Here is a 14,829-nt window from a genome sequence, read left to right as displayed (position 1 = left end):
TCGTTTTCGGGTCGGGTCGGGTAACTGAGGTAACGTGTTGGAACTTGGGATGAATTTGGATTAAAGGAATTGATTTGGGCACATTCGTTTTTGATAAACTGGAAGCATCTCTCCAACGGAAAGAGTAAAAGACAAAGAACACATTTATCAAAATGGATGTGCGCGATTGGATGGGGGATGATGAGTGATAAGGACGACGACGTGGAAGTGACTGGCCGAAATAATCAAATGTAGAGAAGAAAAACGATGCTCTGATCAATTGGGAGGACGGAGAACATATTGTTCGAGCCACCGAATTACCGTTCAACGAGAATCTTGAAAGGGAATTCTACAATAGATTGAATGTTGGGGCACGGCAGTGTTATGGTGAGAGTGTGTGCTCATTATCAAGGCGATGTGGATGCCTCAAAGCGCTTATGAGTGATGATCAAGCACCAGATATCCTGAATTTGTTATTAACCCCTCGAATATTAAACCCACATGAAACAACATGTTGAGTGGTGTTTGGATCGCATGCGTTTATGGTTGGAATTATTAATCAAGTTTCATAATATATTTTTATTTATAATTGATGTAGGCGCTTTAGGCAGACCAGTAGCACGTCGACATGCGGCTGAGGGCGGTGTGTAGCGCGGGACCAATGGCGCGGCCACACACGGCAACCTCAAATGGTTGTGCTCCCAAGGCCGGATCGCATCCTGATTATCTGCGCCCGTCTACCTCCAGACGGTCTCAAGTATAAATAGGGGCTACCCCCCTCAAGGTAATCATCTGAAATTTGGGCTGGAAACCCACTAATCCAAGCTCTCTAGCTCCTAGGCGACCTCGTCTGAGCTACTCTACTCAGGCCTTGTCAGCCCTCTTTGCTATGCCCTCACTAACTTGCCCACCAAAGTCCTTGCCTCGGGATAGCACTCGGGGCCTCTAACATTCCCTTCCTTGTAGGCACTCGGCTGACGTAGGGCAGACTTCACCAGCCCTCGGCCACTGCACACCTCGGGCTCTCCTAGCCCTCGGCCTTGGCAGCCCTTGGATCCATCAACAATTGCTAGCTCGTCATGGAAGAAAAGCTATAGAGTTGTCCTTGGCCAATCCGAGCATCAACAAATGGCGTCGTCCTGTGGGAACGACTATAAGACTACCCCCAATCTATAGCTAAGCTTCCAACGAAATGACTAGAAACACCAAAAGTACCCAGAAACACCAAACGACCCCGGCAGCCTCAGCGGTCACACCCCGACGGTCACACCCCGACGGTCACACCCCAACGGTCACACCCCAACGGTCACACCCCAACGGTCACACCCCAACGGTCACACCCCGACGGTCACACCTCGGTGGTCACACCCCGACGATCACACCTTGACAATCAAACCCCGACGGTCACACCTTGACGGTCAAACCCCGACGGTCACACCTCGGTGGTCACACCCCAATAGTCACACCTCGGCGGTCACACCCCAATGTCACACCTCGGTGGCCACACCTCGGCGGTCACACCCTAACGGTCACACCTCGGCGGTCACACCTTAACGGTCACACCTCGGCGATCACACCCTAACGGTCACACCTCGGCGGTCACACCCAGACACACACCTTGGCGGTCACACCCCAATGTCACACCTCGGTGGCCCCTTGGCGGCCACACCTCGGCTGCCCCCTCTGCCACATTGCGGTGGCCACACCTCGGCCAGCCCCTCGACGGTCACACCCCGATGGCCACACCTGGGTGGTCACACCCCGATAGTCACACCTCAGTGATCACACAGCGGTCACTCCCCGGCGGTCACACCCCGATAGTCACACCTCGGCGATCACACCCCGACAGTCACACCTCGGCGGTCACACCCCGATAGTCACACCTCGGCAGTCACACCCCAACGACTACACCTCGGCAGACCCTCGGTGGCCCCACTCGGCGACCATACCTTGGCTGCCCCCTCTGCCACACCTCATCCAGCACCTCAGCGGCCCCTCGATGGCCACACGTCGGCTGCCCCCTCTACCTGCCTCTCAATGGACGCGCACCCCTCCTCGCTAGAGATCTCACCTCCTCGACTCGGGGCATCGTCACTTCAGACAGTGGCCACACCTTGACGGCCCCCTCTGCCACACCGTGATGGCCCCTTAGTGGTCACACTTCAGCGGCCACGCCTCAGCTGCCCCCTTTGCCCACCTCTCGATAAACACTTGGCCCACGCACGAACTCATCAGCTAATCTGGAGCACACGACTAAGGGGCACGTGCACCTCGTACCCATGCAAAATACATGTCCTCAGCCTCAGCATCCCTCGGGCTCCACAGGTCATCAACCTCAGCAGCCCTCGGATGTTAGACAGTTTTGTATGCCCTTAGCTTCAATCAGAATGATGTACTTTATGAGTTTATTGTAAATGAATAAAGATACATATTTGATTCATGTTCCCTTGGTATGTTTCTGTGTAATACCCGTAAACTGGACACTTAATGAGACTTATGTTAGTTTAGAATGTTCACAGCCAGTGGGTCGGTCTGGGGAGACCTATCCTGACAAGGCTGACACTGTGGTGCCACCAAGTCGGTTGGGGTGGCCTGTCTCAGCTGCCAGGGTGAGACCCTAGGCACATACAGTGTAGAATTAATTGAATCTTTGAACTGGACCAAATTTCCAGTATTGCCCTGGACCTTGGAGATTGATGGGCTAATCTTGCATCTGCCCACAGTCCCTGGCTGTTACAAGGTGGCTTGGCCCAGGGACCACTTAGTGTAAGTGTTGGGCCCATAGAGCCCATTTGATGGGTTTCAGGGGGTACACTGTCTTCGGCAGTGCATTCGGCCAGGCCTTGTAACAAAGGCTGGGCTGAACCCATGTGGCTGATGTGTAGATCAATGCTTGGGTCCCACGCCATACAAGGAAGCCCAACTGGGCAGCAGTTTGGAAGGCTTTTTGAGTACATAACCTTAAATGGGCCTTAAGCCCATTTCGAACTATGCAGATTTGATCAATCATTTAAAGGGGGCGAATTCTGAAGTGGGTCAGCTAAAAGGATTGGGCTTAGACCCTATCCACTCAGAGAGTCCAAGATCTAAATGAGATTTAGATCTGGAAACCTCCTAATTATATTAGGAGATAGCTGATCTGATCTGCAGATAAGATAAGGATTATCCCTTATCACTAAGGGACTTCTAACCCAAGTATGATTTGGATTAGCAACTCCTAATCTGATTAGGAGCTGATCCCTTTGAGATTATAAAAGGGGAAGGGGGCGGCAGCCTTTTAGATGATCAACAGCATTCTTCTCTTTGAAGAAAGAGAGATTGAGAGATTTCCTGCATACTGCGAATTCTCTCCTGCCGCCACCTTCCTGCCATTGCCATTCCTTCAGTTCGATCTCCAGTTCTTGGGAGCAATCAAGATTTGATCTTGATCTCAATCTTTTGGGAAAAGATTGGTTGGAGCTGTACTCACAAGCCGTCCAGTTGATTCTTGCGAAGGGTCAAGTTCTTTTGAAGAACATTGTTGATTTTGTTCCATCCTTTACTGCGCCATCTTCAGTGGGAGCAGATTTTGAATCTTTCCTTGGGCGTGAACACCTCCATTAGGAGATAGTATTTCTTCGTATCAGGTATAATCCTCTCCCACTCCTTTTGGTTCAGATCCGGTTCAGTTTATGGTTCAAAATTGATCCTTGAAAATATGATTTTCTAAATAGGGAATACGATTCCCAGTTCAAGGGAGAGATAAATTTTTGAAATTCGCCCCTTATTCCGCAATCTTTGGGCGTCCATAGGATGGATCTCTCATCCCTTCAGTGGTATCAGAGCCAGGTTCAAATCTTGAACCATCTAGTTTCAGATCTGAACCTGTGCAAATGGGCAGAAGGTGTTCTACTCGATTTGCATAGATATGGGTTTTGGGAAATTTTGTTCCCAAAATTAATGGGCGAATAATCTGAAATTAATTTTATATAAATCTGATTATTATTTAGAATTGTTCTTTATGATTTTCTTGATTTATGGGCTGTTCGTACAAGAGGAGATCGAAATCTTGGTTTGCGCAGGGAACCTGCAAGATTTGCAGTTTCTTGATTTATTTATTACATTTGGTCTGTAAATAATTTTTTTTATTTTCTAGACTCAATGTATAGGTATTCGATCTGATGTAATTATTAATAGAAATAGGATTTCTATTTATTTTAATTTTGGATCGAAGATGGCGGCGCAGAAAGGGAGATTTCGCAGAGAAGAAGATTTCGCAGATGGGAGAATCGCTATCTGCGATTTGCAGTTTGTGAAACTGCATTCTGTAATCTAACCTCTGTTTTGCAGGATGGATTGTGCGAACAATCCTGTTTGACTGATTCTTGATTTTCTTTTATCAGTAATTAATTTCAGATTATTTTCTTGAATTAAAGATTTAATTAAATATCAAACCCTAGACCCATTCGAACCAAGATTGGTTCAAACTGTTTGGACCGAATCTAGGGTTTAATCAAGGCTGAAAGTCAGCCCTAATTTTCCCACTAATGGGCCTAAGGATTGATATTTAATTAAATGGTTAATTCGGCCCAACCTGTAAAGGCCCAGTTTTAAACAGTTAAAACTGCTAAAAGCCCACTTAACCCTTAAAGCTATATGGGTTGAATCATTCGACCCATATACCTAGATAATAATAATGGTTATTATGGATTTAAAATGGGCTTCAAATGAGCTTTACAGATAATTAATTGATTGGATCAATTTATCCCTGCATGTGATGTATGGATGTGTGATGTGCTACGTACATGGGCCATAAGTACTTGGACCATGCTCAATCGATAGTGGCTCTTTCGCACACCATGGCTGAATGCACATCATTGCCATGGTGTCCCTTTTGGTCATTGGATGACCTCCCTCAGTGGTGGGCCCCACACCTCATCATGAGGTCTCATGCGGAACCCTAGCCGATTTAGGCCCACCAAAATCTGGCTTTATGAAAGTCAGTGGGAGCCACTTTGGTTTGACCTAAAGATAGAACTAGGGCGTAATTATTTGTTCCCTCCAGATAATATGAGTGCATGTGATAGGGAGATTCATATGATGAACTCTCTAAAGGCCTTCCATCATTAGCACGAGGATGGGTCCTTTAGTAATGAGGAAACGCACCAGAAAATGGGTTATCCATTTGCTGTTGGGTTTGTCTAAGTGTTTCATAAAATGATAGGGGCGTCATAGACCGATGTGGGAGGGGCTTCACCAGAAAATGGGAACTCTCTCACGGTACCTTGGCGTTCACGAATATGATGGGTAAGCACTCACTGGACAGAAAGGTTTACTTGAAAACGGCTCTGAACCTTATCTGACAGAGGTCAAAGGGAAAACTCATATGATGAGTGGATATGATCCTTCACAGAAAGGTGGTGGGGTTATGCAGCTGAAACAATTGGTTTCATGCACCCTATGTGATTTCCCACATTTCCAGAGACAACCCGTAGTCTCCGTCACTGAGAAAGGAGGGAAATCTCAGAGACGAATAAATGGAAATGGATCGTAGATTAAAATCCATATCTATGAAATGAACATGAATCAAATTAGGCTGTGGACTGATGTTTGCTCTTTTATCAGAAAATGGCAAACGGATCATTTGCAAAGCTACTTGATGACAACAAGTTGAAAGGCCCAAACTATGCTGACTGGTACAGGAACCTTATGTTGGTCTTAACCTCTGAGAAATTGGACAAGGTAGCAAAGAATCCTGCCCCGGATCGTCCGGGAGATAGGGCTTCTGAGGCCCAAAGAAGAGAATACCAAGAATGGGAGGAGAAAAACTCCCTTGCCCACTGCTATATCATTGCCTCCTTGGACAATCCAATTCAGAGGCAGTTCGATCATATCGAACTTGCTAAAGACGTATTGGACAGTCTTAGGACAATGTACGAAGAGCAGAATCGTTCTACTCGGCAGAAGGTCTTGAAACAGTTCATGACCACACAGATGTCCAAGGGCCAACAAGTTCACGACCATTGTCTCTGGATGATGGGCTATATCAACGAACTAGAGGCTCTTGGATCCGGGCTGGATCTGGTAACTCAGATCGATGCTATTCTCAACTCTCTGCCTCCATCCTTTAATCCATTCATCATGAACTACAACATGAACAAGCTGAACGTCAGCTTGCAGGAACTCAGCAATATGTTGTAGAGGGCCGAGGAATTGATTAAAAGGATGAGCCCATTGCCATGCTTGTTGAAACTGGCAAATCGGACAAGAAAATGAAGGCAAAAAGAAAGCCCCAGAAAAAGGCTGCCAAACCCAAGAAACGGAGGAAGGACAAGGCATCAGATAACTGTCATTTTTGCAAGAAGACCGGCCACTGGAAAAGGAATTGTCCTGTCTACCTAGAATCCAAGAAAGGTAACTTCGAAACTTGTGTTATAGAAACCAATTTGTTGGTGGCTTCTACGTCCTGGTGTATTGACTCCGGGGCTTCAACTCATGCGTGTAACTCACTGCAGGGGTTCAACGTAAGCAGAAGGCTGAGTGAAGGAGAAGTCACACTCTACTTGGGGACTACTGCAACTGTTGCAGCCGCGGCCATAAGAACCGTGGAATTATATTTTAGAGAATGAATAATTGTACTGAAAGATTGTCTTTATGTACAAAATTTAAGAAGAAATTTGATTTCTGTTTCAAAACTGTGTGTAGATGGTTATTCTGTCTTCTTTAGTAATACGATTACTATTAAAAGAAACAATAGATTCATTGCATACGGGGAACTGGAGAACGGTCTCTATGTTCTACATCCTTCTCTAGAAACTAACATAACCGAAACTACGTCGGCTGAAAACCCCAAGAAGAGAGCCCGTGATACAGTTAATCCCACGTGTCTGTGGCATTACCGACTTGGCCACATCGGTGTTGACCGAATCACAAGATTGGTAAAGGATGGTCCTTTAGATTTTCTAACTGTAGAAGATCTTCCCACTTGTGAGCCTTGCCTACAAGGCAAGATGACGAAACGACCATTTAACGGTAAGCCTGAAAGATGTACGGGCACACTTGACCTAATACATAATGATGTATGTGGTCCCCTAAGTGTTAGGACACGAAATCAACACGTGTATTTCATCACCTTCATAAATGATTTTTCACGATATGGTTACGTGTACCTAATGAGACACAAGTCTAAATCCTTTGAAAAGTTCAAAGAGTTTAGACAAGAGGTCAAGAAACAGTTAGGGAGAGAAATTAAAGCCCTTCAATCAGATCGAGGTGGCGAATATCTCTCTGACGAATTCAGGGACTACTTAAAGGACAATGGGATAGTATCACAATTAGCTCCTCCTGCTACACCACAACTTAACGGTGTTTCAGAGAGGAGGAATAGGACCTTATTAGATATGGTCCGGTCGCTTCTCATACACTCAGAGTTACCCACATCCTTTTGGGGTTACGCATTAGAGACTGCGATTTACGTGCTGAATCGGGTTCCAACCAAATCGGTTCCGAATACTCCATATGAACTTTGGACCGAAAAGAAACCAAGTGTCAGACACTTGAAGATTTGGGGTTGTCCAGCACACGTTAAAAGAACGAGTGCAGACAAGTTGGAATCTAAGACCAGCCGTTGCCTATTTGTAGGCTACCCAAAAGGCTCTGTAGGTCACCTTTTCTATGACCCAAGTGAGCAGAAAGTGTTCTGCAGTCGAAATGCGCAATTCTTTGAAACCGACTATATCCTGGACACCCATCGTCAGGAAGTTGTTCTTGATGAGGAGAACTCAGGAGCAGTGGGAGATGTCCCACAAGTTCCAGGTAGTGACCAACTTAAAAGATCCACTCGGGCATCCAGACCACCAGTCCGTTATGGTTATGATCAGGATAGTTACCTGGTGGAAACCTTGACTAGTGAGGAGGATCCCGTGACTTACGCGGAAGCTATGTTGGACATAGATTCCCAGAAGTGGGTGGAGGCCATGAGGGTAGAGATGGACTCAATGGAGACCAATGGAGTCTGGACTCTAGTAGATCCGCCCTCCGGGGTAAAGGCAATCGGTTGCAAATGGATTTACAAGAGGAAGAAGGGCCCCGATGGTAAAGTTGAGACCTTCAAGGCTCGTCTGGTGGCGAAAGGGTACACTCAGAAAGAGGGCATCGATTATGAGGAAACCTTTTCACCTGTGGCCATGCTTAAATCCATTAGGATCCTGCTAGTTGTAGCAGCATACCATGATTATGAGATTTGGCAGATGGATGTCAAAACTGCATTCCTGAATGGAGATCTTGCTGAATATATCTATATGCAGCAGCCGCAAGGCTTCGTTGCTGCAGGTCAGGAAACCATGGTATGTAAACTTAACAGATCCATTTATGGGCTTAAGCAAGCTTCTAGAAGTTGGAACATCCGTTTTAACTCTGCTGTCAAATCGTTTGACTTCGAGCAGAATCCGGATGAACCCTGTGTCTATAGGAAGTACAGTGGGGATAAGGTTACCTTCTTGGTTCTGTATGTAGATGACATTCTACTCATTGGGAATGATGTGGGAATGTTAACTACGGTGAAAGTATGGCTTTCGCAGCAATTCTCCATGAAAGACCTTGGAGAAGCCTCCTATATACTGGGTCTTCGACTTTATAGAGATAGATCGAAGCGGATAATAGGATTATCCCAATCTGCTTACATTGACAAAATAGTCAAAAGATACAGCATGGAAAACTCCAAGAAAGGAAATGTTCCTTTCAGGCACGGAGTCACTCTCTCCAAGAAGATGTCTCCCAAGACGTCTGAGGAGATTGATGGCATGAAAGACGTTCCTTATGCCTCAACCGTAGGGAGCATCATGTATGCCATGCTGTGCACTCGTCCTGACATAGCTCAGGCAGTGAGTGTAGTAAGCAGATTTCAGGCCAACCCAGGGCAGGAGCATTGGACTGCTGTGAAAAACATACTTAAGTACCTTCGAAGGACAAAAGAGTTTTGTCTAGTATTCGACGGTAGCTCACTACAGATCCAAGGGTTTACAGATGCCGTTCCAGTCAGACCCAGATGATAGAAAGTCTACATCTGGATATGTTTTCACGATAGGATCGTGTGCTGTTTGCTGGAAAAGCAGCAAACGGGGGTCCACTGCAGACTCCACGACCGAGGCCGAGTACATTGCCGCAAGTGAGGCTGCCAAAGAAGCCATGTGGATGAAGAAGTTCGTTCACGAGTTGGGAGTAGTTCCGTCCAGCACATCACCCATCCCATTGTTGTGTGACAACAATGGAGCCATTGCTCAGGCTAAGGAGCCACGAGCCCACTCGAAGTCGAAGCACATCGAGAGGAAGTACCACGTACTGCGGGAGATTGTTGGTAGAGGGGACGTCCTGATTCAGAAGGTAGCGTCAGGGGAAAATGTAGCAGACCCATTGACAAAGCCACTATCACAGAAAGTGTTTGAGAAACACGTGGAAAGTATGGGACTCCGGCTAGTACCTGATTGGACCTAAGTGCAAGTGGGAGCTGTTAGACAGTTTTGTATGCCCTTAGCTTCAATCAGAATGATGTACTTTATGAGTTTATTGTAAATGAATAAAGATACATATTTGATTCATGTTCCCTTGGTATGTTTCTGTGTAATACCCTTAAACTAGACACTTAATGAGACTCATGTTAGTTTAGAATGTTCACAGCCAGTGGGTCGGTCTGGGGAGACCTATCTTGACAAGGCTGACACTGTGGTGCCACCAAGTCGGTTGGGGTGGCCTGTCTCAGCTGCCAGGGTGAGACCCTAGGCACATACAGTGTAGGATTAATTGAATCTTTGAACTGGACCAGATTTCCAGTATTGCCCTGGACCTTGGAGATTGATGGGCAAAACTGGAAAGTTACACCCGACCCCTATACTCGATTATGATACTGCACTAGGTGTCGGATTGGGCTATCTTTGATGTACCAATCAGTGAGATCCTTAGCGGGGTCAAAACCTGGGTATGTTGGGACAGTCCGAGAATTCATCTGAGTGGGTGATCATAGTGACAGGATCAGCCCCTTTGTCGGACAAAGGTAATGATCGGGGATGCACTCTTACTGATGGAAACCAAGACTGCCGGCAGCCGATTTCAACCGTTGATGGGCTAATCTTGCATCTGCCCATAGTCCTTGGCTGTTACAAGGTGGCTTGGCCCAGGGACCACTTAGTGTAAGTGTTGGGCCCATAGAGCCCATTTGATGGGTTTCAGGGGGTACACTGTCTTCGGCAGTGCATTCGGCCAGGCCTTGTAACAAAGGCTGGGCTGAACCCATGTGGCTGATGTGTAGATCAATGCTTGGGTCCCACGCCATACAAGGAAGCCCAACTGGGCAGCAGTTTGGAAGGCTTTTTGAGTACATAACCTTAAATGGGCCTTAAGCCCATTTCGAACTAGGCTGATTTGATCAGTCATTTAAAGGGGGCGAATTCTGAAGTGGGTCAGCTAAAAGGATTGGGCTTAGACCCTATCCACTCAGAGAGTCCAAGATCTAAATGAGATTTAGATCTGGAAACCTCCTAATTATATTAGGAGATAGCTGATCTGATCTGCAGATAAGATAAGGATTATCCCTTATCACTAAGGGACTTCTAACCCAAATATGATTTGGATTAGCAACTCCTAATCTGATTAGGAGCTGATCCCTTTGAGATTATAAAAGGGGAAGGGGGCAGCAGCCTTTTAGATGATCAGCAGCATTCTTCTCTTTGAAGAAAGAGAGATTGAGAGATTTTTTGCATACTGCGAATTCTCTCCTGCTGCCACCTTCCTGCCATTGCCATTCCTTCAGTTCGATCTCCAGTTCTTGGGAGCAATCAAGATTTGATCTTGATCTCAATCTTTTGGGAAAAGATTGGTTGGAGCTGTACTCACAAGCCGTCCAGTTGATTCTTGCAAAGGGTCAAGTTCTTTTGAAGAACATTGTTGATTCTGCTCCATCATTCACTGCACCATCTTCAGTGGGAGCAGATTTTGGATCCTTCCTTGGGCATGAACACCTCCATTGGGAGATAGTATTTCTTCGTATTAGGTATAATCCTCTCCCACTCCTTTTGGTTCAAATCTGGTTCAGTTTATGGTTCAAGATTGATCCTTGAAAATATGATTTTCTAAATAGGGAATACGATTCCCAATTGAAGGGAGAGATAAATTTTTGAAATTCGCCCCTTATTCCGCAATCTTTGGGTGTCCATAGGATGGATCTCTCATCCCTTCATCGGGCTCCATAGGTAATCGGCCTCAATAACCCTCGGGCTCCACACGTCATCAGCCTCAACATTCCTCGGACTCCACAGGTCATCGGCCTCAACAGTCCTCAAACTCCACAGGTCATTAGCCTCAATAGCCCTTGGGCTCCACAGGTACTCGGCCTCAACATCCCTCAAGCTCCACAAGTCATCGGCCTTAGCAGCCCTTGTGTTTCATAGGTCATCGGCCTTAGTAGCCCTCTGAAATTGAGGCCAACACCACCACACCAGAAGACCGCTCTCACCATCTTAGTCATAGTCGAGGCCCTCGCCATAGAAGACCACTCGGTGCCTCCCAGCAAGGATGACACACTCTCTTCGGCCGAAACCGAGGTCCTCAACCAAGACCACCACAGCCTCGAGAGTGGGGGCAAATGATGTAGGTGCTTTAGGCAGGTCAGTAGCATGCCGACACGCGGTTGAGGGCGGTGCGCAGCGCGGGACCAATGGCGCGGCCACACATGATAACCTCGGATGGCTGCGCTCCCAAGGCTAGATCACATCCTGACCGTGTGTGCCAGTCTACCTCTAGATGGTTTCAAGTATAAATAGGGGCTACCCCCCCCCCCCCCCCCCCCCCTCAAGGTAATCATCTGAAATTTGGGCTGGAAACCCACTAATCCAAGCTCTCTAACCCTCGGGCGACCTCATATGAGCTACTCTACTTAGGCCTTGTCCACCCTCTTTGCTACGCCCTCACTAACTTGATAGTTGGAGTCCCTGCCTCGGGCTAGTGCCTGGAGCCTCTGACGTTCTCTTCTCCGTAGGTTTTCAGCTTCAGTCGACTTCAGACACACGCAGGTCCTCAACCTCGATACCCCTCGGACTCCACTGGTTCTCGGCCTCGGCACCCCTCAAACTCCACTGTCCTCGGCCTTGTTAGCCCTTGGATTCAACAGTTGCCAACTCGTCCTGGAAGCGAAGCTATAGAGTTGTCCTCAGCCAATCTGAGCATCAACAATAATATTTCATAATATTGATTTTTTTTTATAATTTTCAATATATAACCTAGTTTTCTAATACAGTTTTATTTATAATATTTTAAATATTAATTTATTTATATTTTTTAATAAAAACTTATTTATAATTAATTCAAGCCAAATCAAGCTCGAAAAGATCACAACTATCAATCCAAATTCAAGTAGAGCAAGTATGAAACTCAAAACTCGATCAAGCTCAAATCAAATTTCAAACTGGGATTTTGAATCAAACTCGAGATCAAACCACCCAAAACTCGACTCAACTCGGCTAGGCTCGATTACACCCCTATCTCGCATGAATTGACACAATATCACTCAACATTCTTCTATCTCGGTGACCAAGATGAACACATAACAGTTAAAATCAGTCTATGTATCATGCCAGCAACTAAGTAATGTTTCAAAAACTAATATGGTAAGGCACCATTTAGCTCTTTGTGAATTGTGACAACTGATAACCACAACCACCCAAAACCCGGGTTAAAACCTGAGACCAAACCAAATGAAGCTGAAATTGACGATTTGGTTTGATACTTTGATTTGGATATAAAAAACAAATTGGTTCAGTTTGGGATTTTTTTTTTTAATTTCAGTTTACAGTTTCAATTCAATTTCTTGAATGTTAGAAACCAAACCAAACCATAAACAAAACCTATACTACTTCAAAAAGCACAAATAACCAAAAAAACATTTCTAGAATTTTCTCAAGACAAAATTTATCCCTCCATATTTAAATTTATTGATAAAATAAGAGGGCAAATGGTGGAATCGATTATTGATATTAAATGAGTTTAGAAAGGTAATATTAAGATATTCAATGCATTTCAGTTGGTAGGTTCTCTGACTCGTCGGAGTAGAGACCTGGGACCAAATCCCGCTGCCACCAGGGGGGGTAAGGGAAAGGGGATGGGCTACTCCCTGTTGTGTAGCCCCATGAAGCAAAAAAAAAAAAAGATATTCAATGCATTGAATCCTCTCTCATTAAATCCAACATTTAAGTTATTTATTTGCATTTACCTTCATTGAATCATATATTTAAGGCATTTTTGTTTCTTCTTGTCATTAAATTCTATTAATTAAATCCATACAGAATAAATTAATAATTTCAATAACAAAAACTTATACTTTTAAAATATGCCTAAAAAAATAGTGTTTTCATCTAGGTGGTGGTAAGAAATTAAACCATTTTGAGTCAAATGGGTCAATCCATGTTTCTACAATTAAATAACAAAATTCAAAAATAGATAAAATGTAAAAATTAAAAAAAATGAGGACACTTTTATCATAGTATATTCAATATATTAAACAATGATAAGTATGATAAATAAGAAATATTTTAATTAATGATGAAAATGGAATATAAAATTTAAAACCAATTGAGAAAAAAACTATTTTTCATATTCTCTCATTAAATTTCATATTTAAGGTATATTTTCTCATTAAATCATATATTTAAGATCTCATCATTAAATTCTACTAATTAAATACACAATATTAATTTTAATAGCATAAAAATAAATATTTTGAAAAGTAATTTGACCATTTTCTTCCCTCTTGGTGGGGGATAAGTAATTTAACCATTTGGGTCAATGGGTTAACTAATAATGCCATAATTAAATAATAAATTAAAAATAAATAAAATATCAAAATACAAAAAAGAAAAAGAATTGGGTATATCTCTAATATTAGATATTCATTATAGTAAACAAAAATAATTATTATATGTAAGAAGTAATTTTATTAATGATGAAAATGGAAAATCTAAAAACAACTTAGAAATGAAATGATGTCATAATCAAATAAGAAAATATTTAGAAAAAATATAAAGAATCACAAAAATAAAGAAAAAATTTGGGGCACTTTTTTGTTGTTATATATTTATAAAAATAAAAATACTAGGTACATTTCTAATACTATACATTGATTATATTGAAAAAAATAAGTGCATAAGAAATAATTTTATCAATGATAGAAATGTAATACAAAATTTAATGTTGATTAAGAAATCAAACTATTTTCTTTTTAGGTGGTTGGTTAGTGGTTTGGGTCAAATGGATTAATTGATGATATGATAATTAAATAATAAACCTTTAAAAAAAAATGCAAGTAATCAAAAGAATAAAAAAATTATATCTTAATTATGTCAAACAAAAATTAAGTGTGATAAGTAAAAATTATTTATATAATGTAGATGTAATATATAATTTACAATTGATTCAAAAGTAAAACTATTTTCTTATCTAGATGGTGGGTCAATGATTCAACTTTTCAAAGATACTCATGATGTCATAGTTGAATAAAAAATGTTTAAAAAAAGATGGAACACAAAGAACGAAAAGGTAAAGAATTTTGTTAAAAACTTTTGAAAACATTTATCATATTAAATTAAAATATTTGTTAAAATAAAAATTTATATTGCCACAATTAAATAATAAAATTCAAAAATAGATAAAATGAAAAGAATATAGAAATTAAAGACAAAAATTGAGAACATTTTTAACATCATATATTTGACATATTAAACAATAATAAGTATTATAAATAAGAATGCTTTTATTAATATTGGAAATGGAATGTAAAATTTCAAAGAAAATGGAAGTAAAACTATTTTCCTATATATTCTCTCATTA

The sequence above is a fragment of the Nelumbo nucifera genome, chromosome 3, assembly GCF_055504915.1.
Source record: "Nelumbo nucifera cultivar China Antique chromosome 3, China Antique-T2T, whole genome shotgun sequence".
NCBI lineage: Eukaryota > Viridiplantae > Streptophyta > Magnoliopsida > Proteales > Nelumbonaceae > Nelumbo > Nelumbo nucifera.
Note: the sequence above shows the minus strand (reverse complement) of the source record.